This window comes from Lissotriton helveticus, chromosome 11 (genome assembly GCF_964261635.1).
Source record: "Lissotriton helveticus chromosome 11, aLisHel1.1, whole genome shotgun sequence".
In the NCBI taxonomy this organism is placed as follows: Eukaryota; Metazoa; Chordata; class Amphibia; order Caudata; family Salamandridae; genus Lissotriton; species Lissotriton helveticus.
In genome coordinates, this window is record NC_136072.1 from 885406724 (window position 1) to 885419644 (window position 12921).

Sequence of the window (12921 nt, forward strand, 5' to 3'; positions counted from 1 at the left end):
TTAACTGAAAAGCATTTTCAGCTTCATTGTATTTAACGGTTTTCACAAGAAGATGTTGGAAATTATATTTATCTTGAAATAAAGGATTATGATCAGCCCCTGGCAATACTAAGAACTGTCAGATAATTTATTAACATAGTTTTTGCTCATAAGGACAAAGTAGTATATTTCAATCTTGCTTTGCTCTAGATCCCACCAGGCTACAGAGCGAAACACGTGTCAGCAGTTTAAGTGTCTGTATACTTATCATACCATCAGAAACCTTTGCTGGAATGGTCTCTCTATAGTATTACCAGTGACACACTACACGGTGTTTAATAGCAGTAATAAAGACTGGTTTCTGCAAATTACATTGAAATCATACCTATTCCTTATATTTTATCTTTGTTCCCTTATATTACCTCAGTGAGAGCAAGGACCTTCTTGGGGAGGGAAATGTGGTCATGGCAGTGGCATAACAAAGGCCTCTGCAGCCCCAGCAGTGAGGGGGTCTCCAGGGCGCCCCCTCAATATTGTACCCTGGCATGACAGTGACAGCTCCTGACTGAGTCCATAGGGGGCCCCTCCATGTAGTTTGCAGGGTGGCCCCTCAAGTTTCGTCACGCTATCGGGTCACTAGAAGTCGTGCCACATTTGGCAGCTGATGGATTTGAGTCAGAGTGAGAGAGCAAGTACATATTATGCTACACTGCAAATCCATCTTTGTGAGCTGATCTTAAAACTGTATCCTGAAAGCTAGAAAAGTAGTATTTTCATGCAGTGACTAGAGCCAGGGCTTTTTCATCTAAGGAGATGAGTTTATTTCAAAATGGTGCTCTGAATGCCACAAAGCCACATAATACACTGGAAATAAACACATACTTACGAATGGTGGCACAGTTTGCTGACCGCTTTCTTAGCATATAAGCAGAACGGAGTACGATGGTTCAGGTTTTAGAATAGGCTGGTGCTAGTATATGATGGAGTTTAGAAGCGAAACAAGCGATTTTAAACTCCCATCCTAATGACTGCCAGGAGCCAATGTGGAGATTTACTAAATACGCAAAAGTTGTCACTCTACTTTAAAGTTGAATTTAGCCTACTTTTTTTTTTTTTTTACTTTGAGCCTTGAACGCCACAGCCACCTGCCCCAGAGGCACACGTGGCCTCTGTTTTAATATCTGTTTTTTTGTAGTTCATGTTTACACTCCTTCTATTGTTGAAAGGTCTGTAGTGTAGCATTCATAGTGTGACAGAGACTTCGGAAAAAAGGACAAAACAGTTGGAAGATACCTGGTTGGAGAGGTTATCTGTCCTTTAAATTAAAATGTGTTCTAGATCTGCCTATGTGGTGCGTGTGAATTGCATCTGTGACTTTGCTTTTCAGATTTTGTAATAAATATGAATTGTTTTTACTTCCAGTTTATGTATACTGTTCTATTTTCAGTTTTGCCTCTCATTATTGTCAATAAAGCAATAAAGATATGTATGTATTGTTGTATTTCAAAAGTCTGATCTGTAATGTCAGGAGGAATACGAAGGGCTTTAATCTCAGTAATGATATACAAATGAGATAATATACAAATGTTGTAGATGCCATTATCTTAAAGAAGGTTGCACTGTTTCTCCAAATGGGCCTTCCTCCTACTGGCCTCTAATCCCATCCTCCTCTTTCTTGCTGCTTTAACTGCCTCTGAATATTTTTGCAGTATGCAGACCTAAGGTTGCTGACTTTACCTTGTAAATAGAGCACTCCTGGGTGTTGTCTGTTGACCTGCCACCGTGAGTCTCAGAATTTGGATCCACTTACTGCTACATGGAATAAATATTCGTATTCCAAGGTAACGTAGTTAGGCTTTCAGGTGGCTTAGACATCTGAAGAGTATTGGAAATGGTCAAAACTATGCCTCCGATCTCAGCAGAAAACAGGTCAGTGGAACCGAGCCCTCGTGTTTTCATGGTGAGTAATGTTGTCAAGCACATATAGGGCCAGATGCATCAAAGGGTTTTGCCCATTCTGTGTCTATGGGGATTTTTATTTTTTTAAATCAATACATTCTTTCCAAAAAAAGAAGCATTATTAGAACATTGGAATGTTTAGCTCGCCATTGAAAACAATGGAGTGCTCTGGACATCTACTGGCCTGTAGAAAGTCGGAGCATCAATATTCCAATGTTTGTTCACAGTTGTTGCTGTGAACAAAGGCCTCATGGAGCCCAAGAGGATTACAACCCTCTCGGGCTCTGTGAGGCCTTTATTTTACAAATTAGAACTTTCTGCCCTCTAGGGGTGGAATGTTCTAATTGCCTTAATTTTCACCCCGAGTGGGCTGGGTATGCTCAGACGTGAGTCCCAGGCTCTCCACACCACTGGAGTCAAGCTATCCAGGCTGAATGAAGGCTGATAGCCAGAAACCGGTCCTTGGATGCTTGATTCCGGTCTGGGAAAGACATGGCTTGGTAGTTCGGACTGGACTGTTCCCATGAGGCACAGGGTCAGAGCTGATTTGCGTATAGCCAGTGTCTAACCCAGGGTGGTGTGGAGTGCAAAGAAACGATGGATTTAGGCCCAGATCCTTGTACTGGGGTGAATGTATGACATTGTTCTACATTCTGTCCATCAACTGTGTTCTTTGCAATTTTCACCCCGAGTGGGCTGGGTATGCTCAGACGTGAGTCCCAGGCTCTCCACACCACTGGAGTCAAGCTATCCAGGCTGAATGAAGGCTGATAGCCAGAAACCGGTCCTTGGATGCTTGATTCCGGTCTGGGAAAGACATGGCTTGGTAGTTCGGACTGGACTGTTCCCATGAGGCACAGGGTCAGAGCTGATTTGCATATAGCCAGTGTCTAACCCAGGGTGGTGTGGAGTGCAAAAAAACGATGGATTTAGGCCCAGATCCTTGTACTGGGGTGAATGTATGACATTGTTCTACATTCTGTCCATCAACTGTGTTCTATGCAATTAGAGCCCTCTGTAGCAGGCTCTACCGGCCATTAAAGGCCTGCTTCCTTGTTAAAGGCCCTCACTCAAGCTGGAGCAGGCCTTTAATGGCCAGTAGAGCCCGCTACGTCTTCAGCACAGGCCTTAGATGCTGGAGTGGGCCTTTAAAGGCCAGCAGAGCCCACTACATTGGGTTCTAAGGCTATAATAATATTCCCTTGGGCCGATGTTTTGTGGGAGGTGTTTTGTAGGATCACCAGAAGGGTGTTCACAGAAGTGTTGGTCAGTCGGATGAGCCGGGGCCTGATTTATCAATATTCCACCGAACCAGTGTAAGTTTGAGCTGGGTTGCAGATAGTCACTTTGGGATGCAAGTTAGGCGTGATTTTGGTCTTGAGGCCTTTCACCTAAGTCATCAATTATATCAGTATTTTCTATTGTACAGATCCTGAGAGTGGGGGGGATTCTCTATGAGAGGCAGTTAAATGTTCTTCTAAATACCATTTTTCCTATCAGAGTCTTCGGTCTGCCATCATTTTGATTTATTGTTTTTTTCCCTTTTGTCTGCACTTATTATGGGCCAAGATATCATTAATACCTTCATGTTTCACCTCTTCTTTATCTATTCTTCTTGTGCCTATGGTTCCACTGCCCATTTGTCCGAAATTTCGCCATCTACTATCTTCTTTACCAGCATCTCCCTGTCATTATGTCTTTTAGTGCCTATGCTCCCCACTTGTATTTCCTTGTCACCAAGACTCATTCTCTCAAAGCTGCTATGCACCAAAACTCTGTTACCCAGCTCGGTTTTCTTTGGGTTGCCCAGTCCCCATGATTGCTTGCCTAAATACTGATATTTGGTTCTTACTGCCCCATGATCAATCTATTCCAGAGTCTCCCTTATTCCTTTGATGCTATTTAGCTAGTTTCAGTACCTACCATGTTAGCTGCACCGTCACTTCTATATCACCCCAGCACCTGCCTAAAGCAAGGTTGTCTGACCCTGCTGTCTCCTCAGCATCTCCCAGGCCCCAGTGTTGTGCGGTGTGTGTGGAATAGTGTGTTGTGGTGGGTGGTGTTTAATAGGGTGATGTGGTTGATGTGGCACAGATAGCAAAGTAGGTCTGTTGTAAGGCGATGGGAAACCATGTTTAACTAAGATATTACTCCCATGAGTTATTGTTCGATCCGTGGATAAGTCCATAAATCATTAAGAGAGAATATGGGGTTATCAGCTTCATTCCTCTTAGCTGCTCAGCGTCTCTCTGTCTGGCAGGAACGTGGCTCTTACACAGGAGTGAAAGGTGGTGCAAGCGTACTTGAACCATCCCCCTTCTACTCCTACTGGTCTTCCACTTAAGAGAGACCTTGTGTTTTTGAATACCTCTGCTCAGCATTAGACTTCTAACTCTGTATTTTAGGGAAGCCCCTCCCCCTTCCTTAAATAAGGGCCAAGCTCCCTTTTCCGCTCTAGTCAGAAGAGCCTGGCATGGGGGCTTACCAACACCCATGAATTTTGAGGATTCCAGAGCTGCCCTGTAGGTGTAGCTGACAGTGGTGCAGCCGGTGCAGTGTCACCGGGTCCCAGAGAGGCAGTCGCCCCAGCTTGCCCTGCACCAGTTGCAATTATAGTTTCACCTGGGCAGTGGAAGGTGTGAGCTTAGTGCACACTAATTGTGGGACAGGATATGCTGAGACACAGGAGTTTTTCTGAGCTTCTAAAGAGGCACAGCCATTGTGTCCATGCTGCTCGTGCCTCTAGTTAATTTAACGTTGATGATTAGCCCATGTACGTCATTTGAGGGTCGCAGTGGAGACCCCAGGCTTGTTTCTTGTGACCTCTTGCACACTTTGTAAGTAGTATAGGTAAGTTGCAGGACACGTCTTCAGGTTATTTACATAGATTTATTAAGTTAATAGCAGAACAGTACACCTCGCCAACTGATCAGACCATCAACTGCCAAGACTGGAACTTTCACATCACAGTTAGAACACCCATAGGTACTATGGGAGGTTGGGAAGGTGTGAACACAAAGGAAGGGCTACTGACACCAAGTAGCCATATTGAAGGAAGCCACAAATATACAACATATCTTCTTCCTTTACAGAGAAAACAAAAATAAAAGACTCAATTACATAGTAAGAGGTTAACCCCTTCCGTGCGGAGCTGTTTCCCCCGCTGTGCTGGGGAGTGGGGGGGGTGCGTACAGCGCCCCGGTGCTCATGACGAGGTCAGCTCGTCATGAGCTACGGCGCTCTGGTGTTCATGACGAGCTGAGCTCGTAATGGCCACACCCGTTCCCATGGAACGTTCAACACAGCAGGAGAATCAACCCAGTGTGCGAGCATTCCACGGAACGGGCGCGGTCATGACGAGCTGACCTCGTCATGAGCACCCAAGGTGTTAAGGCATGGAAAACAATAAGAAAGGAAACATCAAACACGTAGGAGGTCAGCGACCTCTTGGACTTCCAGATCACGAAGGCAAAGGGACAGGATAAAGATGAGGATCATGATGACCACCTTCTCCCCTTCGATTGACGGGGGAAAAAAAACAAGAAGAGACAGTAATTGATGTACTTTCGACGGGTTTCAACTTGTTAAGTTGATTAGACGGGAGCTAGTTTCTCACTATAATCGGTTACTTTTCTTTTTTTTAAAGTTTTTCAGTCTGCTCATTTAAAGAGGTGTAATTTAAATGGGAACATTTTGTAAGTGGCAATTCCTATTTCAATATTGACTTAGAGAAAACTATTACAACTCAAACCCCAATTCAGGGAAAACCAAGGACTGAGGGAGTGAGCCTTGGACCGGGAAAGGACAAAGCTAGTCCCAGGACCGTCAGAACCACAAACCGGGAGAGGACAATGGAAGTCCCATGACCGGCAGAACTAGAAGGGGATAACGGTTGTCCCAGAATTAGTACCGGGAGTGGACAAAAGTTTGTCCCAGGACCGGGAGAGTTCACGACCGAGATTCGTGACGGACAAGAGTTCCAGTACCACAACAAAAAGTTGTGACAAGGTGGTTCTCTGAACTGGGATATATGTTCCATGATTTGAACCGGGCTTAAAGCCCACAGTACTGAGACAGTTTGTTCACAAAAGAAATAAAACTTGAAAGTAACTTAGAGGCCCGAACCACAACCAGCGGTGCATAATCCCTGAAAAAGAACCAGAACCGAGACACCTGGTCCAGAACTTCAACTTGGACTGTAAAAGAACTGGTTCAAACTTTTTCTTTGAGAACATCCTTCCAGAAATTTTTGAGCCTTGCAGGCACTTGTTGAACTGTTCTATCTTCAACAATGAGCGGGAAGCCGCGGCGGACAAAGACTGATCAGAGAAAGTAAACTGTCTCTTCCCGTTTTTGCTGGCCACAATGACGGATTGTAGATAGACTGTTTTTTCTTGTTTTTGTCAATCGAAGGGGAGAAGGTGGTCATCATGATCATCATCATGATCCTCGTTTTGATTCTGTCCCTTTGCCTTCGTGATCTAAAAGTCCAAGAGGTCACTGACCTCCTATGTGTTATATGTTTTCTTCTTGTTTTCCATGCTTTAACTCTTACTATGTGTTTGAGTCTTTCATTTTTGTTTTATTTGTAAACGGAGAAGCTATGTTTTATATTTGTACTTCCTTCAATATGGCTACTTGGTGTCAGCAGCCCTTTCTTTGTGTTCCTACCTTCCCAACCTCCCATAGCACCTAAGAGTGTTCTATCTGGTATGTGAAGGTTCCGGCCTTGGCAGTTGATGGTCTGGTCAGCTGCGAGGTTTACTGCTCTGCTGTACTAACTTAATACATCTATCTTAATAACCTGAAGACTTGTCCTGCTACCTACCTAAACTACTTACAACACACACCCTTTGCAGCCCCTGGCCTTGGAGAAATCGAAAAGGTGGTGGTACAACAGAGGAAAACAGGGTTCAGATGAGCCCTGTTTTCTTACTGTTGTTCGAGAAGGAAAGGGACGTTTTCATTCAATTGTGTTTATTTCCCACTTCTGAATGTTTTTATTTTTCAAATAAAAAACATTCTGAAGTGCATGTAATGCTGACTCACATTAATTAAAATGTTGATTTCCTGCAGGCATATTACAAAAGCCTCATTTCATTTCAGGGGTACCAGCCGAAGCTGAGCTCTTTTCACTACTCTGATGAGCTTTGCACGTGTCCTTCTCAGGACCTCTCCTTCCAGGAGAACAGAGAAGACAAACCCTAAGGATCGCATGGCAGGATATAGCTTCATCAGACTGACATATGGTCAGCCATTTTGCTGACTGTCTCTGTTCCACTACTGCCCATGCGATTGATGCGTGGTGCATGACGGATGCTTGAAATAATGGTTGAGACATTAATATGAGGCTGTGTGAAAGGACTGAAGGCTGTGTCTGGCCCTATGTGATGGCTTTGGCCCTTGGTTGGGGTGGGCATTTTCAAGTGGTGTCATGGCATGGGGCCCTGTGCATAGGCATGGTGGGATGTGCCCAAGCCAGCTGTATATGAGAAGATGACTGCTGCAGAACTGACAAATCAAGGCAGCTTTCATAGCATCTAATGGCTGCACTCATAAAATATTATGACACAACCAAAATTAATAATACACGTGTGATACAAAAACAGATTTGTAAGTGTATTAGAATGTTTACTCTTTCATTTACTATATGGTATTTTGAATTAAGTGGTTTGACTACCTCTGTGCCAGTATGGAAAAGGTCATGTGACAACACTTTCTCGAAAGTCATAAGCATCAAAAGGTCATGTGATGTCTCTTCCTGTGATGTCATCAGCAGTTGACCATTGGGATGATGTCACTTCCACTACCCCTGGCATTTTGGCGAATTGACCTCAATGCATTAGCCTCTCTAGCAGCAGGTGCTTCTGGTGATAGTTATAGTGCACTTTAAAAATAGATACCCTTGCGTGGCTGCACAGCATAGCGTAATGGCTGCTGTTTCATAGAGCTCCGGCTACCCCAACCCTAAACCACATATCCGACCCACTCATCCTGATGTCTGAAGAGGAAACTGGCAATCAGAAGGAACCCGGAATCCAATGCTGAAAGAACGGAGACAATAGTCGAGCTCCGTGCTGAGATATTCCCCTTGGCAGCACACGGCCAGCGGAGCGCAGAACGCCTGGACCTCTAGTAAGGAGAGAGGGGGCGTGCGTGATGACTCAAGCGGCAGGACTCTAAGCCCAGCTCCGGACTGTAAGCCCGGATTGACCTCCGCTACAGCCCTCAATTGCAGCAGAAAGCGGAGGGTGAGACCATCGGTGAGGCTGCGGGACAGGCGGAATAGACCGGGACTGGCAGACTCTGCGCAGTGCACCGGTGAGCCTATACCGGGGAGGTGGAGGATCCGGCCCGAAGATTGCGACTATCGCGGTGGGAGGGGAGGTGCCAAATGAGGTGCAGTGAGCCCCCGCCAGTGTTGCTCTGGACGCGGTGATGGCCTCCAGATAACGAGCTGCAACGGGCACTCCGCTGGATGAAACTAGGGAGATAAAGGGCCAAAGGAGCACAATCCCTCTGCGACATGGCAAAGGATCAGCTTTGCGAGAGGGTGGTCACAGGCCCCACGGTCATCCCAGAGGGAACATAGTGGCGCCACTCCATATTAGTTGGTGCGGGATACCCCACAGTTTTTGACCGGGGCTACATCCCTGCCAAATAACGAACACCGACCACTCGCGATCTCGCCTACCTTACCTAGCAAGTATTATGCCTGAACATTAATCCAGCGCCTGCAGTGCTTTTGTCAGCCACACCGTAAAGCGAACTTCCCACCAGTTTTGAGCCAGATAATAGGCCCCGCCACGCAGCGCAGTGGGGAAACCGAAGGAAGGTAAAATGGCGTCCACGCGGGGTCTAAGACAGTACAATCCAATAAGTTAGACAAATACGCGTTCTCAAAGGAGAGCATGCCGGATCCTTCCCCTAAACATAGGAATGCACGGAGAGCAAGTGAGCCCAGACAAAGAACCCACTCTTAAGGATGTCATGGTAGCCATAGCGGAGATTAAAACATCGCTTGAACACAAAATGGACACCATAACGCTCGAGGTGAACCTTATCCAGTCAGATCTCAGTAGAAACAATGAAAGGCTTAAGCAGGTGGAGCTCAAGACTACCAGTTTGGTGGAGGGCACCTCGTAACTGCAAACCGAGATTCACAAACTGCAATCGTTCCGAAAGTTCACGGAAACTAAGCTGGACGATTATGAAGGACGCCTTAGACGCAATAATGTACGTATATTAGGGGTCCAAGAAAAAGTGGAAGGGGAGTCAGTTGATCTATTTGTGGAAGAGCTTATCCTTCAACGTCTCAAACCCAAAGGACGTGGCAACCTCTTTGTAGTCGAAGGAGCCCACAGAGTCTCGGGGGGTGGGGGGTCATCAAAACCCGCCCCCCGCGCCCTATCCTGTCCAGGATCCTCAACTACCGGGATTGCAACGCAATACTTCAACGTGCCAGAGCGGGGCCTCCACTCAGACTTGATAATGCTGATATCACCTTTTTCCCTGACTTTACCCAGTTGGTCCAAAAGCAATGAAGATCCTTTCTGAGGGTAAAGAAACTACTTAGAGACGAGGGCCTCAAGTATGCAATGCTCTACCCAGCCGAGCTCCAAATGGAAGCTGATGGCAGGGCCTGGTTTTTTGACCACCCCGAGATAGCAGCAAACTGGTTGGAGACCCTCAAAGCCTGAGGTCGGAGACGTCAGCATCGAGGAAGCAAGCTCAAGAATGTTGGGGAAGTCACTGAGCAACACTGGAAACACTAGACCTCCGTTAGAAGAAACGTGTGGCCAGAGTGATACCTTCGATGGACAATATGGAACATTATGGGACCGGTAAAGGGGGTGAAACTGACCTGAGATTCAGGACATACAATGGCGTACCATCTCCTCTCATAGACACATAACTTGCTTGTAGGTGGGGGGTATCACGCACCCCAATTTTCTTCATTTAGTACAGAAGTTGGGCGACAGGCACTCTGCCAGTTTAGTATGGGCAGTTTCAAGTCCAGAGGGCAGGGAAGCAGGGTGGGGGGTTGTTGGAGGGGAGGTTTGTATTTTTTTGTTACAGTTCTTACATTGACAAGCAATGTCACAGGTGTGGCTGAGGCTCTGAAGTTCTTCACTAGTTGTTATGCATACGCAGTGGTGTAAGAGCGCCAGAATTCTGAGCTGGAATGTCAACGGGCTTGGGGACAAAGTTAAACGCAGTATAGTACTTCAATATATCGGGAAACAAGCCCCTGACATTGTCCTTCTTCAGGAGATGCACTTGATAGGAAGCTCATGTACGGCGATGTGCAGGTAGGGATACAAGCTAGTAGCACATGCTGGGTTCACAACGAGCTCGAGAGGAGTGGGTATTGTGTTAAAGAATACATTCCCCCTCAGTCTGGATTCCTCTTGGGCTGACAACAGGGGCCGCTATATAGGTGATACTGGTTCCTGGGAGGGATGAACCATTATATTAGTTTCTGTTTATGTCTCACCAGGCCTCCAGACCACTACATTCCAGGACCTAGGCACCACTCTCCTTTCACTACTGGAGGGACTGTTTTTACTGGGAGGCGATTTCAATTCATTGGGCTCAGGCAGATTAGACCGTCACCCCCCGCGTGAAATGGAGCCTTCTATCAGATGGCTACCAGACTTCCTTGAGGCCATGGGATTGGTGAACGGCTGGCGCACTTATAACCCTGAGAAAATACAACACACTTTCCACTCCGAAGCTCACCGCAGCTTATCCAGGTTGGATTACATTTTGGTCCCTAGCCCACAAATCTCACATATTCACGAAATCAGACACCTTGCTTGGGGCATATCTGATCACTCGCCAGTATGGGTACATATACTCTTGGATCATGTTAGGGTGGGTAGAGTTGTCCCCATCAATCCCTGGTATCTCCGCAACCCCACAATTCGTAAGAAACTCATCAATGGGATGGACGCTTATTTCAATAAGAACACTGGTACAGTAGTCTCCTCCCAGGCACTCTGGGAAGCTTTTAAAACTGTAATTCGGGGGGAAGCTCTGTCCCTAATATCTGGACAGAAGAAGGAACAACAAACGGAGGTGTCTATCATAGAGGACGAGATTTACCAATTAGAGACATGGAAACAATGATCACACCAGATTCGTTCCACTTGTTGCGTCTTAAACAGGACGAGTATAGGGCATTAGTTACAGAGAAAGCTAAGACACTGGGGAGGGAGAAGCTCGGCAGACTTTATGATCTAGGAGATAATGCTGGAAAATTGATAGCTTGGCTTGATAAATGGGACTGGGCAAGTAGATTGGTACCGGTTCTGCAGGACACTAATAATATTTGCATAACCGACCCTCAGGAAATAGAGAATTTGCTAGCCATTTTGATGCTGCGTATACCACAGTAGCCCCCTACACTGAAGAAGACTCCACTGAATTGTTGAGGGACATAACGCTTCCCACCCTCTCTTTGACAGAGCAGCAACTATTGGATAGCTCCTTGACAACGGACAAAATAGCGCAGGCAATCCGAACGCTAAACTCTGGAAAAGCCCTTGGTCCTAACGGCATTCCAATCGAACTATATAAACTTAACCCTGACAAATTGGCCACTTATCTTAAAGCCATGTTCGAGGAGAGCAGAGAGAGAGGGGTGCTACTAAGGGACCAACGAATAGCCGACATAGTAATTATTCATATGGAAGGAAAACCCAAAACAAACTGTACCTCATATAGACCTATTTCCCTTCTCAATGCTGAGCCTAAGATCCTTGCCAAAGTACTAGCTAACCGACTAGTCAAAATCATATCTAACCTGGTGCACCCAGACCAATCCGGTTTTATACCGCACCGGAACACGGCACTAAATTTACGTCCATGGGGTCCTAGGTAGGGGGGACACGATCCTGGAACTGGCTGTTCTTGTCTCCTTGGATGCCACCATGGCATTCAATACTATCGAGTGGCCTTATCTTATTCTTACAACACCCATCCATAGTAGCGGCATACACCCGACGATGGGGTAACATCACAGTTGAGCCCCCCACACATCAACTGATACAGCACCTCCATGTCATGGGGGATGGTACACACGTGGTACATTGGTTAACTCAAGCCTTATTGACACACACGCACCATACCCTACAACCCCTGCGTGCTAAATGGGCAATTGACAGAGGGAGGGACTGGACAGACAAGGAGTGGGCGATGGTGCTCGCCAGCCCCAAAAACATCCCCCGTAACGCACGCTTCAAGGTGATACAATTTTATGTGTTACACAGGGCATACCTCTCGCCAGATAGGATCAACCAATATTTCCCAGGTGCCTCGGCTGGCTGCCCAAGGTGCGCACTGACTGGAGCGGATCTGCTACACATGTTATGGCTCTGCCCGCGGATACAATCATACTTGCGATCTGTGCTATTGATCCTTGACCGTTGCACGGCTATGCCGCTACCACACACGTGGGAGGCATGCCTACTGGGCCTCTATAAGAGGACCGCCCTTAATAGAGTCCCCTCCCGTTTCTGGGATCTGGGCCTCATTACGGCCAAGAGACTGCTCACTAAACATTGGAAACGTGCGACCCCACCCTTGATACAACATTGGCGCGCCTCCCTAGACACCTGGGCGAGGGCGGAAAGCATAGTTCTCCATAACGAAGAGACGGCGAGATTGCGACAGTTCCCAATAGCAGCACTGTGGGATGACATGCTCAGCGCCTTCCACAGCGACAGACACTCACTGGGAGACCACACACCTACCAACTCCCCCGAGAGGGATGGGGACACGATAGCGGATCAAGCCGACGTACATGGCAGCCCTGACACCTCTTGCCCAGCCCTTTATGCACCCCCCTGAAAAGGCGTTCATCTTGCTATCAGTCAGGCCACACTCTGACTGGCGAGGGGACGACCTGCACGCCATTCCCGCGCCTTGCGCCTCCTGCAGGACTCCCCGCGCCCCCCCCCACTACACACTACGGACATC